Raw genomic sequence first — 19,383 nt, forward strand, 5'->3', positions numbered from 1 at the left:
TAACCTCATAAAGAAATGGCTTGCATAATTACGTTTTTGTTTTGTTTCTTTTACAGAACAATGATACAATGCAAATTAATTTCACTTGACACCTACTCTGTTTTTAGATAATTAGCGCCAGTAAGGACAATATCAATGACCTGGTTGACGATATTGTGACCTGCGGATACACCGGACCCGTGTCCATGGAAAAACAAGACAGCATGATAAGGTATGTTGGTGACATTTTTGTTTTTCAGTAAGGTAAGGTTGTATTGTACAAGAATTTGTGACTTGAATTAGGCTACTTGTTTGGTCATGTTCATGCAAAGCTGCGTTCTTCACGTGTCACCAAATAATATATATGTATATATACTGTGTATATGTTTTAAATAGTAGTTTTGTCCCCCCAACCCTCTACATCCAAGAGGTATCATACAAAAGTACAGAGGTGTCTTCAGTATTCACATCCATTACTCAGGTAGAAGTATAGATACTAGAGGTTAAAAATACTCCTGTAGAAGTTGAAGTATCAAGTTTTTTACTCAAGTAAAAGTATAAAAGTACTGGTTTCAAAACTACTTAAAGTATAAAAGTAAAAGTAATGTAAGGGGAAAAAAGCCATTAAGGACAAAAGCCATTGAAAATGAATGTATCTTAGTATAATGTAAATATATTAAAGAAGCATATATGTGTACTATTGAGCATTAACATGTGTTAATATAAATATATTAAAGAAGCATATATGTGTACTATTGAGCATTAACATGTGTTAATATAAATATATTAAAGAAGCATATATGTGTACTATTGAGCATTAACATGTTAATATAAATATATTAAAGAAGCATATATGTGTACTATTGAGCATTAACATGTTAATATAAATATATTAAAGAAGCATATATGTGTACTATTGAGCATTAACATGTTAATATAAATATATTAAAGAAGCATATATGTGTACTATTGAGCATTAACATGTTAATATAAATATATTAAAGAAGCATATATGTGTACTATTGAGCATTAACATGTGTTAATATAAATATATTAAAGAAGCATATATGTGTACTATTGAGCATTAACATGTGTTAATATAAATATATTAAAGAAGCATATATGTGTACTATTGAGCATTAACATGTGTTAATATAAATATATTAAAGAAGCATATATGTGTACTATTGAGCATTAACATGTGTTAATATAAATATATTAAAGAAGCATATATGTGTACTATTGAGCATTAACATGTGTTTCAGAGAGCAGCAGATATGATGACTAGTTGCCTATAAGTATTGTAATGGTGCAAAAAGTCAAACGTTCATGTTCATGTTATCATTTATCCTAACCTTTATTGGAATGTACATCCAAGTTTAGTTGCAGGAATCTGAGGGAACGGATGTAAGAACAAAACTGGACAAGAACATCTGAAACAACCACAACCAAATTCACTCTATCCGGATGGAGCAATTTAACTGGATAGTTTTTATTAACCCAAGCCGAGGTCACCGAGGTGGTTCGTAAGCTCCTCGGTGGCAGGGCACCGGGGGTGGATGAGAATCGCCCTGAGTACCTCAAGTCTCTGGATGTCGTAGGGCTGTCTTGGTTGACACGCCTCTGCGACATTGCATGGAGGAAGGGGACAGTACCGCTGGGGTGGCAAACCGGGGTGGTGGTCCCTCTTTAACAAACCGGGGTGGTGGTTCCTCTTTAACTAACCGGGGTGGTGGTCCCTCTTTAACAAACCGGGGTGGTGGTTCCTCTTTAACTAACCGGGGTGGTGGTCCCTCTGTTTAAAAAGGGGGACCGGAGAGTGTGTTCCAACTACAGAGGGATCACACTTCTCAGCCTCCCCGGGAAAGTCTATGCCAGGGTTCTGGAGAGAAGATTACGGCCGATAGTCGAACCTCGGATTCAGGAGGAACAAGGCGGTTTTCGTCCCGGTCGTGGAACACTGGACCAGCTCTATACCCTCCGCAGGTTGCTCGAGGGCTCATGGGAATTTGCCCAACCAGTCTACATGTGTTTTGTGGATCTGGAGAAGGCATTTGACCGTGTCCCTCGTGCCATTCTGTGGGGGGTGCTGAGTGAGTATGGAGTCCGGGGCCCTCTACTAAGGGCTCTCCGGTCTCTGTATGATCGAAGCAGGAGTCTGGTTCGCATTGCCGGCAGTAAGTCAGACCTGTTCCCGGTGCATGTTGGACTCCGGCAGGGCTGCCCTTTGTCACCGGTCCTGTTCATAATTTTTATGGACAGGATTTCTAGGCGCAGCCAGGGGCCGGAGGGGATCCGGTTTGGGAACCTCAGGATTTCATCTCTGCTTTTTGCAGATGATGTTGTCCTGTTGGCTTCATCAGACCGGGACCTCCAGCATGTGCTGGGGCGGTTTGCGGCCGAGTGCGACGCGGCAGGGATGAGAATCAGCACCTCCAAGACCGAGGCCATGGTTCTCCACCGGGAAAGGGTGGCATGCCTTCTCCGGGTGGGTGGAGAAGTCCTGCCTCAGGTGGAGGAGTTCAAGTATCTCGGGATCTTGTTCACGAGTGAGGGAACAATGGAGCGTGAGATTGACAGACGGATCGGTGCAGCGTCCGCAGTAATGCGGTCGATGTACTGGACCGTCGTGGTAAAGAGGGAGCTGAGTCGAAAGGCGAAGCTCTCGATTTACCGGTCAATCTACGCCCCTACCCTCACCTATGGTCATGAACTTTGGGTAGTGACCGAAAGGACAAGATCGCGGATACAAGCGGCCGAGATGAGTTTCCTCCGCAGGGTGGCTGGACGCTCCCTTAGAGATGAGTTTCCTCCGCAGGGTGGCTGGACGCTCCCTTAGAGATGAGTTTCCTCCGCAGGGTGGCTGGACGCTCCCTTAGAGATGAGTTTCCTCCTCAGGGTGGCTGGACGCTCCCTTAGAGATAGGGTGAGGAGTTCGGTCACCCGGGAGGAGCTCGGAGTCGAGCCGCTACTCCTCCACATTGAGAGGAGTCAGCTGAGGTGGCTTGGGCATCTGTACCGGATGCCTCCTGGACGCCTCCCTAGGGAGGTGTTCCAGGCATGTCCCACCGGGAGGAGACCCCGGGGAAGACCCAGGACACGCTGGAGAGACTATGTCTCTCGGCTGGCCTGGGAACGCCTCGGACTCCCCCCGGAAGAGCTGGAGGAAGTGTCTGGGGTGAGGGAAGTCTGGGCATCCCTGCTGAGGCTGCTGCCCCCGCGACCCGGTAACGGATAAAGCGGGAGAAGATGAGTGAGTGAGTTTTTATTAAAGGCCCAAATGAAATAGAGTAACGAGGCTGTTTTTAAAATGTAAGGAGTAAAAAGTACAGATAATTGTGTGAAAATGTAACGAGTAAAAGTAAAAAGTCGTCTGAAAAATAATTACTCCAGTGAAGTATAGATAACCAAAATTTCTACTTAAGTAAGGTAACGAAGTATTTGTACTTCGTTACTCTGATAAGAATACAATCACTAAAAATTCATGTCTGTTACTTGAACCAGTCACTGAAGCAGAAGTTGTAAATGCCCTCACACAGTGCAAATCTAAATCTTCAGTAGATATAGACGAAATTGACATGAGACTGTTGAAGGCGGTACAAAAAGGAATTATAACACCACTCACGCACATATGTAACTTATCCTTCAAAACCGGTGTATTTCCAGACAAGATGAAAATAGCAAAGGTATTACCATTGTATAAAAGTGGTGATATAAATATGACTACAAACTATCGCCCGGTCTCCTTATTGCCGCAGTGTTCAAAGATTTTAGAAAAACTCTATAATAGCAGATTGGAAAAGTTCATGACTGAACACAACATCCTGTGTGATAGCCAGTACGGGTTCAGAAAGCAACATTCGACAGCACTTGCCCTCACAGAGTCCTTAGAACTGATTAAAGATGCGCTTGACCACAAATTATATATAGTAGGCATCTTTATTGACCTCAAAAAAGCTTTTGACACTATAAATCACGATATTTTGATTGAAAAATTATATGATTACGGTATCAGAGATACAGCTTTAAGATGGATCAAAAGCTATCTATCTGGTAGAGTCCAATATGTCCAGATGGGAACAAATACGTCTACATGCCTGGATGTCGTCTGTGGGGTCCCACAGGGGTCAGTCTTAGGCCCTAAGCTATTTACTCTATATATCAATGACATAATCAAAACATCTGATGTATTAAAACTTATTTTATTTGCTGATGATACAAATATTTTCTGCTCAGGAAACGACTTGAATATACTGGAAAAAGCGATTAACAGAGAAATGACAAAACTAAATACATGGTTTAATATAAACAAATTATCACTAAATCTGGCAAAGACCAAATTCATGTTATTTGGGAGAAATAATGTAAAGAAAAGCATAAACTTGCAAGTTAATGGAAACAATATAGAAAGAGTGAGGGAACATAAGGTTCTGGGTATATTAGTGGATGACCTCTTGACATGGCGACCACATGTAAAAATAATTCAAAATAAGATGGCAAGGAGTGTGTCTATTCTGTGGAAATTGCAGAAATCTCTCAATTTAAACTCGCTTAAGACCATATATTCGGCACTAATAGTCCCACATATGAGGTACTGTGTAGAAAATTGGGGTTTCACTTACAAGGGCATTACAGAACCAATATTTAAATTGCAAAAAAAAGCGCTTCGCATCATTCATTCTGTCCCAGCCAGGGCACATACGAACGAACTGTTCATAAAGACGAAATATCTAAAACTGAGAGAGATACTTCATTTTCAGATGCTACAAACAATTTACAAAGCAACACAGGCGGCATTACCAGTAAATGTTCAGAAATTGTTCACTCTTAGTCAAGGTCCTCACAGCATGCGCAGCTCGCTGCAGTTTAAACAGAAAAAGATAAGGACAACGATGGGAAGCCATAGTTTGTCAGTAGCAAGTGTGAAAATGTGGAATAGCCTAAACAATGAATTAAAGTTAGCAAGAAATTTAACTGTTTTCAAACATGAGTTAAAGAAGCTGTTATGGAAGGAATATCAAAACTAAGTACAGGAATGGCAATGTCAGCTGAGGGGGGGTGGTGCGTCGGGTCCCGCCGTCCGCGGCTGGCTCCCGGCGTATCCCCTCTCCGAGGCTCCCTCCCGTCGTCTCCCTCCAGGGGGAGGCGGCGGTCCAACTGGTCGCGGGGGTCTCCCTCCTCTGGGAGACCCCCCGTCTCGGAACTCCCGTCGGCCTCCTCCGGGTACCCAACTCTCCGTCCTCCCCCGGAGGACGGAGGGGGGTTCAATGACTCCCGCCACCCCGCGTACGCGGGAGGGTGGAGCGCCCGGAGACTCGGAAAAAAAAAAAAAAAAAAAAAAAAAAAAAAAAAAAAGGAATGGCAATGTCTGGCTATGTGTACAAAACAATGGCAATGTGGGAAATTCAGCACTGGAACACCTGGCATGGAAACAAAACATGGAAACAAAACAAAGTCACTATAAAATGTGTGTGTGTGACATTGAGCTCTATCACAGCACAGCAGATATCACGACCAAGCAGATCATAAAATCAAGAATGGAGATTCTGAACTGGTCAGTAAATGCTATTGACAAGATTTTTTCTACACGGCGTGCTGGGACAAGGGAACCGGCCTGTCCAGATGGGACATTCTTGGCGGGATACACCATGGACAGTTGGAATAAATGGAAAGTGGTGTGTCTTGGGGTGCTGGATATAGAAGACGTGGAGGACGTCTATATATTCACGGGCATGACGGTGGGCCTGGTGATCCTAGGGCTTGGCGGGGTCTGGATGCTACAAAAGTTGAGAAAAGTGAGAGCTGATCAGGCAAAGCTGCTCTCTGGCCTCGCTGACATCCAGGGGAGACTGACCAGTGTATGGTCGTAGGTGTCCAAAGCTCGGGAGGAGATGAAGTCAGTACGAGCGGAGGGGGCAAAGGCTGTGGCGGCTAGAGAGCCAGAGGACGGCGACTAATCAAAATCTGCATTGACACACGCACCTCCATTGCAAAGTGGATTGCATGCAAAAAGAGGCTTGGACATAAAAATAACTGAACAGTGGACACAGTAGTAAATCACAGGAACGGTGATCAGGATGAGTGGACTGGACACGTGTACAAACATACATGCTATCTGGACTGTGAAGGATGAAATTAGACAAATTGCTATGTGGTAAACTATGTATCTTACTGAATTCTGTTGTTGATGTGATCATGAATCTTACATAGAACGGGGCGGGACTTTGATAAGCGTCAGCTTCTCCCGTACCCTTTTCGTCATGTGCTGAGTATGCAATGTATAATGTTCTGGAGATGAAATGTGTCTATATAAACATGCCGAAATAAACGAAATAATAACTTGACACCTCTGCAAAAGTATATTCTACTGATGAAACATTTTGTCCATTAGAACTGTCATACTTCACTCCACCATGAGAGTCCTCCCAATGCTTGACCAACTCAGAAAAGGCTGCAGCTGTACAACCTCCCAGAAGTCCTGAAGAGTCATGAAGACCTCTCCCAAACACTATTTATTCCAGGGGAAGATGATGAGGTAATTTTTTACATTTTAGACTGCTTTTAATTTAGCATGAATGTCTTTTGCAAGAATTACAATGTTTATGCAGACTGAAATGCTCTCTTCTTCTTAAAGGCGGATGCAGCCGTCCTGTCTACAGTGAAACTGGTTCTGCCAAGCACCAAACGGAAGTAAACATCATGAACTTTCTCCAGGACTACCTCCAGGAAATTGAGGATTCTGGTATGTTTTAGCCAAGATAGGGTAATAATGAGGTTCAGTTTTTCTGTTATCCTGCAGTACATTTTGTGTAGTGCAGTGTAAATGGTTAATCAATTGAGACTATACAACCCAATAAATCTTTTTTTTTTTTTTTTTCTACCTTGTCTGCACACATATTAATGATTGATACCATGACGGTAGAAACCAAAGGTATATATATGTGCATTATTACTATATTTAATATATATACATATATATACGCATACATATGCGTACACATATATAAATATACACATACAAACCCAGTGAGTTTTTTTTTTTTGGGGGGTGGGGGGGACGACGACATCCACTGCCAATCCAGGAAGCAGGAACACACGGAGACACACGTCAAGCACTGGAAATCTGCAACAAAAAACCACAAACAAAACATGAAACCGGCACGGAGCCATCCAAAACATGAACGGCAATCAACCCAAATCTTAAGATCTGATCGCAGTCTGAGCTAAGCTATCGCTACCGCTACCTAAACCCAAAAACTACAGAGCCAGTATGCAGGTGAACAAGCCAGTGTGTATGTCTATGTGTGTGTGTGTGTATGTATATGATCATGTGTGTGTGGGTGTGTGTGTGTGTGTGTGTGTACGTGTGTGTGTACATGTCTTTGTGGCTATGTGCATGCATGTGTACATGTCTTTGTGGCTGTGTGTGTGTGTGTGTGTATATGTATGTGACTGAGTGGCTATGTGTGTGTGTGTGTGTGTGTGTGTGTGTGTGTGTGTGTGTGTGTGTGTGTGTGTGTGTGTGTGTGTGTGTGTGTGTGTGTGTGTGTGTAATAATCCAAACAAAGCTCCACCTGAAGTGTATCTATAGTGGGGGAGGGGGGGGAGCAACCCCGCCACCCGCGAGACCAGAGGCCGACACGGAAGAACCTGGAACCCAGGCCACCAGCAACCCCACAGAGGAGAAGAACCCGGAACCCAGGCCACCAGCAACCCCACAGAGGAGAAGAACCTGGAACCCAGACCACCAGCAACCCCACAGAAGAGAACCTGGAACCCAGACCACCAGCAACCCAACAGAGGAAAACCTGGAACCCAGACCACCAGCAACCCCACAGAGGAGAAGAACCTGGAACCCAGACCACCAGCAACCCCACAGAGGAGAACCTGGAACCCAGGCCACCAGCAACCCCACAGAGGAGAAGAACCTGGAACCCAGACCACCAGCAACCCCACAGAGGAGAAGAACCTGGAACCCAGGCCACCAGCAACCCCACAGAGGAGAACCTGGAACCCAGGCCACCAGCAACCCCACAGAGGAGAAGAACCTGGAACCCAGACCACCAGCAACCCCACAGAGGAGAACCTGGAACCCAGACCACCAGCAACCCCACAGAGGAGGAGAACCTGGAACCCAGACCACCAGCAACCCCACAGAGGAGAACCTGGAACCCAGGCCACCAGCAACCCCACAGAGGAGAAGAACCTGGAACCCAGACCACCAGCAACCCCACAGAGGAGAAGAACCTGGAACCCAGGCCACCAGCAACCCCACAGAGGAGAAGAACCTGGAACCCAGGCCACCAGCAACCCCACAGAGGAGAACCTGGAACCCAGACCACCAGCAACCCCACAGAGGAGAACCTGGAACCCAGGCCACCAGCAACCCCACAGAGGAGAACCTGGAACCCAGGCCACCAGCAACCCCACAGAGGAGAACCTGGAACCCAGACCACCAGCAACCCCACAGAGGAGAAGAACCTGGAACCCAGGCCACCAGCAACCCCACAGAGAAGAACCTGGAACCCAGGCCACCAGCAACCCCACAGAGGAGAACCTGGAACCCAGGCCACCAGCAACCCCACAGAGGAGAACCTGGAACCCAGACCACCAGCAACCCCCCAGAGAAGAACCTGGAACCCAGGCCACCAGCAACCCCACAGAGGAGAAGAACCTGGAACCCAGGCCACCAGCAACCCCACAGAGGAGAAGAACCTGGAACCCAGGCCACCAGCAACTCCACAGAGGAGAACCTGGAACCCAGACCACCAGCAACCCCCCAGAGAAGAACCTGGAACCCAGGCCACCAGCAAACCCCACAGAGGAGAAGAACCTGGAACCCAGGCCACCAGCAACCCCACAGAGGAGAAGAACCTGGAACCCAGGCCACCAGCAACCCCACAGAAAAGAAGAACCTGGAACCCAGGCCACCAGCAACCCCACAGAGGAGAAGAACCTGGAACCCAGGCCACCAGCAACCCCACAGAGGAGAACCTGGAACCCAGGCCACCAGCAACCCCACAGAGGAGAAGAACCTGGAACCCAGGCCACCAGCAACCCCACAGAGGAGAAGAACCTGGAACCCAGGCCACCAGCAACCCCACAGAGGAGAACCTGGAACCCAGACCACCAGCAACCCCACAGAGGAGAAGAACCTGGAACCCAGGCCACCAGCAACCCCACAGAGGGGAAGAACCTGGAACCCAGGCCACCAGCAACCCCACAGAGGAGAACCTGGAACCCAGGCCACCAGCAACCCCACAGAGGAGAACCTGGAACCCAGGCCACCAGCAACCCCACAGAGAAGAAGAACCTGGAACCCAGGCCACCAGCAACCCCACAGAGGAGAACCTGGAACCCAGGCCACCAGCAACCCCACAGAGGAGAACCTGGAACCCAGGCCACCAGCAACCCCACAGAGGAGAACCTGGAACCCAGGCCACCAGCAACCCCACAGAGGAGAACCTGGAACCCAGGCAACCAGCAACCCCACAGAGGAGAAGAACCTGGAACCCAGGCCACCAGCAACCACACAGAGGAGAACCTGGAACCCAGACCACCAGCAACCCCACAGAGGAGAAGAACCTGGAACCCAGACCACCAGCAACCCCACAGAGGAGAAGAACCTGGAACCCAGGCCACCAGCAACCCCACAGAGGAGAAGAACCTGGAACCCAGACCACCAGCAACCCCACAGAGGAGAAGAACCTGGAACCCAGGCCACCAGCAACCCCACAGAGGAGAACCTGGAACCCAGGCCACCAGCAACCCCACAGAGGAGAACCTGGAACCCAGGCCACCAGCAACCCCACAGAGGAGAAGAACCTGGAACCCAGGCCACCAGCAACCCCACAGAGGAGAACCTGGAACCCAGGCCACCAGCAACCCCACAGAGGGGAGAAGTAGGAGGGAGGCAACCCACCACCCCCACGGCGCGGGATGAACCAGCCAGGGATCCCACGGCGGCGGACCGCGACCCAGGCAATCCCCGGTCACCCGGTCCGGGCCAGACACGTGGCCAGGAGGCCCTCACCCTCCAGGCCAACGACCCCCACCCGGCAGGGGGCCAGCCTGCCCTGGGGAGACAGAGCCGCTCCGGCCGCCGACGCGGGCAGGCGCGGGTATCCCGACCCACCTATCCCAGGCCGGCGAGGGAGAGCGGATGATGTGGGGCCCCCTCCCGCCCCTGGTGTTGAGTGCATGTGATTAATGCCATAAAAACAGGGAGGGGGAGGGCCAAGTATCGATTTGACACCGACCCGCCCCTCCCGAACTACGTGTCCTTGTCAGATGTATTTATTAAGTGTTGAATGTGCAGTGTCTACTTTGCTGTTAAAACCGTGAGGCGGGGAGTGCCGGGCCACGCGGGACAATGCCCCCCACGACCCGGACCCCCCGCCCCATCGCCTATGTGCGTATGAATCGTGTAGGGGGGGAAGGAGGGGGAGCAGAGGCCGAAGCCAGGAGGCAGGACCAGCGGAGCCGGCCCTGGTAAGACAATACCAGTCTTAACAAAAATGAAAAACACATTTTTAGGAAAAACCATAGAGATGCAGAGCTACACCTTATACACAGGTTATATTCACTGCTCTCATTATCAACCTTAGTCTTTGTATTAGGATTTTCTGAATACTAAGCACTAATATTTGACCGTTGTTATCTTTTGTAGGTTTAAGTCCCACATCAACCTCTGAGAGTGTCCCACAGAGAAAAAGGAAACGAGGTGAAGAGGTGGATGAAGGTAAGTTTATTAAAGTAAAACATGTGTTTATATTAGAGCCGTAGTAGTCAATTAATTGTACTATTATTTCAATAACAGATTAATCTTTGACATTTGACATAATCTTCAACATTTGTTAGTTCTACCTTCTCAAATGTGAGGATGATGCATTTTTCTTTTCTATAATTGTAAACTGAATATCTTAAGGTTGTAATTCAAATCTTTCACTATTTTCTCATAATAATGGACAGATAAATCAATAATAAAAGTAATTGTTGGTTGCAGGCTTCACTTAGTCCACTTTTATGACTTGCACCTGTACAGTCTACTGCAGTCCAATAATGTCTACCTTAAATTATTGTTGACATAAAATATCCATCCATCCATCCATCCATTATCTTACCCACTTTATCCCTTGCGGGGTCACGGGGGTCTGCTGGAGCCTATCCCAGCTCATTTCAGGTGAGAGGCAGGAGTTACACCCTGGACAGGTCACCAGTCCATCACAGGGCCACATATAAACACACAAACCATGCTCACAACCACACTCACGCTCACACCTACGGGCAATTTAGAATCATCAATTAACCTAATATGCATGTTTTTGGACTGTGGGAGGAAGCCGAAGTACCCGGAGAGAACCCACACAAGCACGGGGAGAACATGCAAACTCCACACAGAAAGGCCCCTGCCGGGCCTGGGAGTCGAACCGGGGACCTTCTTGCTGTGAGGCAACAGTGCTAACCACTAAGCCACCGTGCTGCCCACATAAAATAAAAAAAAAAAAAAAAAAAAAAAAAAAAAAAAAAATACATACATACACATAAAATATGTGCATTTTTACTTTTAAAGCCATGTTTACAGAGCGTTAACAAAAACTGAACATTATATGCATCATAATAGACTTTATGGGAAAGAACAGTTGAATTGGTTTGCATTAGTGCAGGGTTCTCCAACCCTGGTCCTGGAGAGACCTATCCAGCATGTTTTAGATGTCTCCTGGTCCTGGTCCTGGTCCTGGTCCTGGAGAGACCTATCCAGCATGTTTTAGATGTCTCCTGGTCCTGGTCCTGGTCCTGGTCCTGGAGAGACCTATCCAGCATGTTTTAGATGTCTCCTGGTCCTGGTCCTGGTCCTGGTCCTGGAGAGCACCTATCCAGCATGTTTTAGATCTTTCCCTGCTGCAGCACACCATGATACAAGGAGCTGTGTCAGCAACAGAACTGTCCGGACCTTGATGACAAGTTAATGACGACCATTGATTAGAATTAGGTGTGTTCATGCATGGAGACACCTAAAACATGCTGGATAGGTCTCTCCAGGACCCTCATTTATCAACCGTTCGTACGCACAGATCTGTGCGTAAAGCGTGCGTACGAGCATTCTCAGGCAAAGTATGGTATTTATCAACATGTACCTGTGCGCAGAAACACGTGTAAATATACGCACAGCTCCGAACATGCGTACACACAAAACCTAGTGGTAGAACAGTGAAACTACAAATAGAACCCATTAAAAGAGTCTCAAACTTTACATGAGAAGTTTGAGATCGCTGAACTGTGACTGAACGGGGAACATGTGCACATGTTCCCCGTTTCCTCCAATTAATAAAAAATATCCATTAGTAATTTAGACATTTTGAGTAATTGGTGTGACAGCTATAAAAGACAGCTTTGGCAGGACGACCTGAAAAGAAAATACAAGTACCATGGCTTATCTTGCAGTGTTGGAGGATTTAGAGACCGTGCGCGCCGCAAAAACACGCTCCGCAGAGAGCGCGTTTTCAAAGAGCTGATCTGTTCAGTGAGAGCACGGAGCGGCTTCTCAGCAGGTAGCGCTTCCCCAAAACATTCTGATGGATCTAGGACCAGGATTGAGAAACACTGTCTTAAACTGATGCGTGAAAAAAACGTTATTGCCAAAAGCTTATATGAAACGATGTCTTTGTTTCTTAATTTTTATTAATACACTTCCCATAGCTCGTCAGTAAATGTATCTTTTTTTTTTTTTGCTCTCAACCCCCCCAAATGTTGAATATTTGTAGATAATTGATTATTTTGTTTCATCTGCCTTTTGTTGTAAACCCTACAGAATTTTGTTCAATAAAGTTTGAAAACCTCCAAGCGGGAGCTGTTGTTGCTCCATATCTGGCCAATTGGAGGCGTTTCTGAATGCAAATGACGGTAACCGTGCACGAGCACGGCAGTTTAGAACAGGTGGGATTTATCATCACTGATGTGCGTACGACCAGCGTCCGCACGTTTGATAAATCTGGATTTTTTTGTACTTACACACATTCTAAATTTCATTCCCACGACAGAATTTAGATCCTTTTCTACGCACGATTGATAAATGAGGGCCCAGGACCGGAGTTGGAGACCCCTGTATTAGTGTAAACTTGTAAACTCGGTGCTATGCGCAGATTGATGATTGAGAATCACTTTTTGTTTACTGCTGTTTTTCAGATGGAGGTTCTGACCGCAGGCCAGAGCGCAGCTCCCGAGGCTCCGGCCTGAACACATGCACAAAAGAGAAAAAAGGGGGGCCAGCACAAGAAACTACAGGAACATTGGACAAAAATGATAGCTATGAGATATTTATAATAAATAAAAATGGTAATGGAGAAGAGAGGCAGGGAAGAGGAGAGGAGAAGAAGGGTGAGAGGCACCGCCCAGCGGATCATGTCGGTCCCCCCTGCAGCATAAGCCTATAGCAGCATATCTACCGCGAAGCTATATTTGAGACTAACTGTTATAGTCTTGTTCTATAGCTGCAACTATGACTACTGACTCTAACACACTAGAGTTTACACTACCTAGAGATTTACCAACACCAGCTAGAGGTTTACTAAACACTAACTATAGGCTTTACTAAACAGAAAGGTTTTAAGTTTAGTTTTAAAGGTGGAGGTGGTGTCAGCCTCCTTAACCCAGATTGGAAGTTGGTTCCATAGTAATGGTGCCTGATAGCAGAACGCCCGCCCTCCAAATCTACATTTAGATACTCTAGGAACTACGAGTAAACCTGCACCCTGGGAGCGGAGAGCTCTGCCAGGAACATAAGGCACTATCAGGTCTTGTAAATACTGCGTAGCTAAGCCGTTTTGGGCTTTATATGCAAGTAATAAAATTTTAAATTGAATTCTGAATTTTACGGGTAACCAATGGAGCGACGCTAACACTGGAGAGACGTGGTCTCTCCTGCTAATTCCTGTCAGTACTCGTGCTGCTGCATTCTGGATCAGCTGGAGCCTATTCAGCAAATTACTTGGACATATCAAGAATTTATGTTGAAATTCAATATTATTGTCCCCGTTTAGGAATTTAATGTCATTATAAACACAATCCCTATTGGAGTCGTTGTGTTATTTAAAAGTACGGCGGGACAGAACTTGAAGACGCTATATAAATAAAATTGAATTGAAAAATTGAATTTAAATTTGTCTTTTGATCCGACCAAACTTGAAATTGGTGAGATTTGTTTTTTCTTCAAGACGCAATAATAATAATCGTTTCAGAAGGATGTCGTATCAATTCCATATGTGGTTTCTTATTGGAATAACTTTGTTAACAATGTTGACTGGAAAAAGATTTGGTCGTTACCTGCAAAATACTTAATTACTAATAAAATGAAGGAAGTATCTTTTAAAATAATTTACCCATGTAAAGTTTTTCTTCAACGTTTCAAAAAAGACACTGCCTGTTGTTTCTGTGAAGGATCAATGAAGATGTTTCTCATTTATTCTGGAGTTGCTCTTTCACTAACATTATGGTCCATATCTGTAATTAGATTAGTGTTTGTGTTGAACCACATTTCTCCCTTTGCTTTCAACATTTATTGTTTGGTTTCATTGACTATCCATTTGTTAAAAAAAAACAATTTTATATCATTAATCTTATATTATTGGCAAAATGGTTTATTCGCAAATGTACAGAAGCGTATTAGGGCCAGGAGAAAAATAAAAATAATATTTTTTTTCATTATGCACTTGGAGAAAAAAAGCCGAAATGTTGAGAAAAGTCTAAATTTTGTGAATAAAGTCGAAATGTCGAGAAAAAAGTCGAAATTTCGACTTTATTCTCCAAATTTCGACTTTTTTCTTGAAATTTCGACTTTATTCTTGAAATTGTATTTCAACATTATTCTCGACATTTCAAAGTGCACAATAAAAAAAAAAATCTTCCCCTCAAATATTTTTTCTCCTGCCTGGCCCTGATTCTCTTCCGTACAAATCCAGTTATATTATTCAAAAGCCTCTTTTTTGTATTATTTGGAAAATGAGGTCAAACAATATATTAGAACATTAGACTCTCCACCGATCAAAGGCGTCAAGGCTTAAGTTTGTGTCTCTTTTTCATGTATTTCTAGTTCATTGTGTCCTGATTTCCCTCCGCCGAGTGTGTCTCCCCCTGGTGGTGGATTGTATGTTTGCAGTTTGTATTTCAATAAAAAGGAAAGAAAAAAATGTATCCACCTTATTCCTACGGCCCATGAGGCTTTGCGCGAATTGTGGGAGCTACTTCCGGTGCTGCCCCAACCGGCGTTTGTTTACATGCTGAGTGAACGCGTTAACCCTCTTTCTCTGAGCGTCGGGGATATAAAACATGTGGAAACACCACCTGTCACAGCTCAAACGGGACAATATCATCTCACCTCCGCCTCCTGCTGTTGAGGGATGGGAGGACGACCTGAAGAAGTGAAGAAATGCTTAGAAGATGAGAAGTATCTCATTCTTCCCAATGGGCAAAGTGGATACTCCTCCAGGTGGGTAAATATTGTTACTTATCAGTACTCGAGATGAGGGGGGATGGCATCCCCCCTGAAATAAAAACGGTCCAAATCATCCCCCCTTTCCATCCCTTATGTTATTTCATTAATGAATGTGGTTTTACTGCTATTTCAACATTTAGAGTCATCATCAGAAAATAACATTTGGCAATTTTTACCTGTTTCAAGTAAATTTTCACCTGAAATAAGTAGAAAAATCTGCCAGTGGAACAAGATTTATCTTCTTATTACAAGCAAAAAAATCTTGTTCCACTGGCAGATTTTTCTACTTATTTCAAGTGAAAATCTACTTGAAACAGGTGAAAATTGTTCTTTTTTCCAGTGATGAGTCTTGTTTTAAGTGTAATGAGATTTTTTTTTACTAAAATGAGACATTTTAACTAGAAATAAGACAAATATTCTTGTTAAGATTTAGAGTTTTTGCAGTGATCCATGTTACTTATCCTGTGAAGGACAGAGTCATATTGATAAGTTCAGAAAACAGTTTTTTATTGTTGTGTTTTGATGTATTTGATGTAAGCCCAGTGGATATTTAAAGCTTACAGAAGGCTGCATTTAACTGCTGCTATGTCATTCCTGCAGTATTTCTGCAGCTGTTTTGGTCACTGCTATTATTTGTAATATATTATATTATTTGTAATCAGCACAAATTATCTGTCCCCATATGATAAAATCCACCACCCCCCCTGATTTTTTTTTTACAACTCGAGTACTGGTTATAATCTATGAACTAATGTGACAGGTAGGCTACTTGTGAACCTTCATTAAGACAAACTGTAAGCTTCTTTTATATTTATTCTTTCAGGTCCAGCTGGCAGTGATGTGCCTGGGGCTGCAGAGCTGCAAGCTGCTTATCTGGACCAACTGAGCACCTGGAGTTCCACATTTCATTTGACAAAGACTTCAGATACACACATGAAACACCTCCAGAACTTTTCACACATACTTCACACAAACATTTGTAGATGAATTTGGTACAAAGAAGATTCAGCTCTGCCCCTCTGTATAAAGCTAGGGGGAAAACAGTACAACAGACTTCATTTTTGTTTTCAGTTTTATTAAAAACAGAACCTGAAAGATCCCTCCTGACATATTAGGACATACATATAGGGACATGAATCAAAACATTTTAACACAAAAATATTGTTTAACAAAAGCACATTACATTTGTGTCTTAAGTGAGAGAGATTCAGTTTACTGTCGGAGGACTTAAGAAACCAGAAAATATTCACACCTGACAAACTGAAATCACAATATTTAGACTTTTATCTCCTCAAAAAAATAACAATTGCAGCTGGACCTCAGTTATTTTCAGAAAATGTTAAATGAATGAAATATGTAAGTGCAGCTCTACAAACTACATACAGCACTTAACCTGTTGAGAGTTATGTGTTAAAGATACTGTAAGTGTAACGGTACCTAAATTGTTTTTAGAAAATGTTAAATGAATGAAATATGTAAGTATGTTTAAGTGCAATATTAAATGTCTTCTCACTTTTCACTTGAAATAAACTCAGCTCTTTAATTCACTAAACCAGCACAAATCTTGAGCATTTTGTCAATTTTGGGCACAAAGTTAATTTGGTCCTGTTTGAGAAAGAATCTTGTACACCTCCAGGTTCCTTATTCAACATGAATGCGGGCATGAGCAGTGCGGCGTGTGTGAGTGACCTCCTCACTGGTCAGCTGGCATCCTTTGCGTGTGAATGCTGGAATGATTAGCTTCCCCCTATGCTCCTCCAGCAAGTCTCTAACTGTGAAACCACAGTCACCCATCACCTCATCTCCAGCACATAAATAATAGAATAGGTGTGGTCCTCCATCCCTGGATCTGACCACTGTGTTTGGGCATCACAGGAAGCTTTGGTGTTGATCACAGCTCCTCGTTCTGATCCATCTGGTCAGGCTCATCTGAGGGAGCAATACAGTACACAATTATTAAGATAAGATATGATACATTAGGGTTTTCCGTACCACTATAACACCCCCAGCCCCCTCATCAAATGTACCTGGGGGAAGACCCACAACCCCCCACCTGCAACCACATCACCTAAGCCCTCCAGAAGTTTAGGAAAAACCCGATACATTATCACAGCCAGTACTGGAGTTGATGGGGGATGAGGGGGATAGCATCCCCCCCTGAAATAAAAACGGTCCAAATCATCCCCCCTGTAAAACTGCCATCCCCCCTTTACATCCCTTATGTCAGTTCATCAATGAAAGTGGTTTTACTGCTATTTCAACATTTACATTTAACATTCTGGTTAGAGTCATCACCACAAAAATGTGACAATTCTCACCTGTTTCAGGTAAATTTTCACTTGAAATAAGTAAGAAAATCTGCCAGTGGAACAAGATTTATCTTCTTATTACAAGCAAAAAAAAGTCTTGTTGCACTGGCAGATTTTTCTATTTATTTTAAGTGAAAATCTACTTGAAACAGGTGAAAATTGTTGTTTTTTCCAGGGATGAGTCTTGTTTTAAGTGTAATGAGATTTTTTTTACTAAAATGAGACATTTTAACTAGAAATAAGACAAATATTCTTGTTAAGATTGTGAGTTTTTGCAGTGAACCATGTTACTTATCCTGTGAAGGACAGAGTCATATTGATAAGTTCAGAAAAGTGTTTTTTATTGTTGTGTTTTGATGTATTTGATGTAAGCCCAGTGGATATTTAAAGCTTACAGAAGGCTGCATTTAACTGCTGCTATGTCATTCCTGCAGTATTTCTGCAGGTGTTTTGGTCACTGCTATTATTTGTAATATATTATATTATTTGTAATCAGCAAAAATTATCTGTCCCCGTATGATCAAATCCACCATCCCCCCTGATTTCTTTTTTACAACTCGAGTACTGATCACAGCTAAGATTTAAAATTTAATTAACAAAAAACTTTTTTCTTATCAACATGTCTGTAGTGAAACTATTGTATTTTTATTCTAATGCTGCCCTGCAGTCCGTGCCATAAACACACTTTGTATTTTAACTGCACAGAAAATAATAATAAATAATACTAAAGGTTGTCATTACCGGACAAATACTACAATGCTGTGTCCTCCATACACTTGAAATCACACCTGATGTTCTCATGACATTAACCTGAAATCATACCTGATATTCTCATGACATTAACCTGAAATCATACCTGATATTCTCATGATATTAACCTGAAATCACACCTGATATTCTCATGACATTAACCTGAAATCACACCTGATATTCTCATGACATTAACCTGAAATCATACCTGATATTCTCATGACATTAACCTGAAATCATACCTGATATTCTCATGACATTAACCTGAAATCATACCTGATGTTCTCATGACATTAACCTGAAATCACACCTGATATTTCATGACATTAACCTGAAATCATACCTGATATTCTCATGACATTAACCTGAAATCATAACTGATATTCTCATGACATTAACCTGAAATCATACCTGATATTCTCATGATATTCCTGTCAATCCTCTGAGGATTCCCGTCTCTCCTCCGGCAGTCTGTCGGATCCGAGCCACAAAGTATGATGCAGGTTTTCCTCCACAAAACGACGTACCCGAGCTCCGCAAGGACATTTTAATAAATGCTACGGTTGATAAACATGTTAAACATTAAATGTCAGAAAACAAAACCGTAACTTCTCTGCTAGATTGAAAGCAAATTGCTTTAAAATAAACCGCTGTTCATGCTCAGCTGCCATGGTTAGTCAATGGCGTTCCGGAACTTCCGGCGGCTAACCGGAAGTTACTCCCACAGCAGATTCTACAGTAGAGCCTCCAGGAATAAGGTGGATATATGCAGGCAGTTTATTTTTATTTCATTAGTTTTATACATGTTGATATTGTGCAGACCTCTGTTAATAAAGGAACCTGTGTGACATTTGG

The sequence above is a fragment of the Cololabis saira genome, chromosome 8 (assembly GCF_033807715.1).
Source record: "Cololabis saira isolate AMF1-May2022 chromosome 8, fColSai1.1, whole genome shotgun sequence".
NCBI classification, from domain to species: Eukaryota; Metazoa; Chordata; class Actinopteri; order Beloniformes; family Belonidae; genus Cololabis; species Cololabis saira.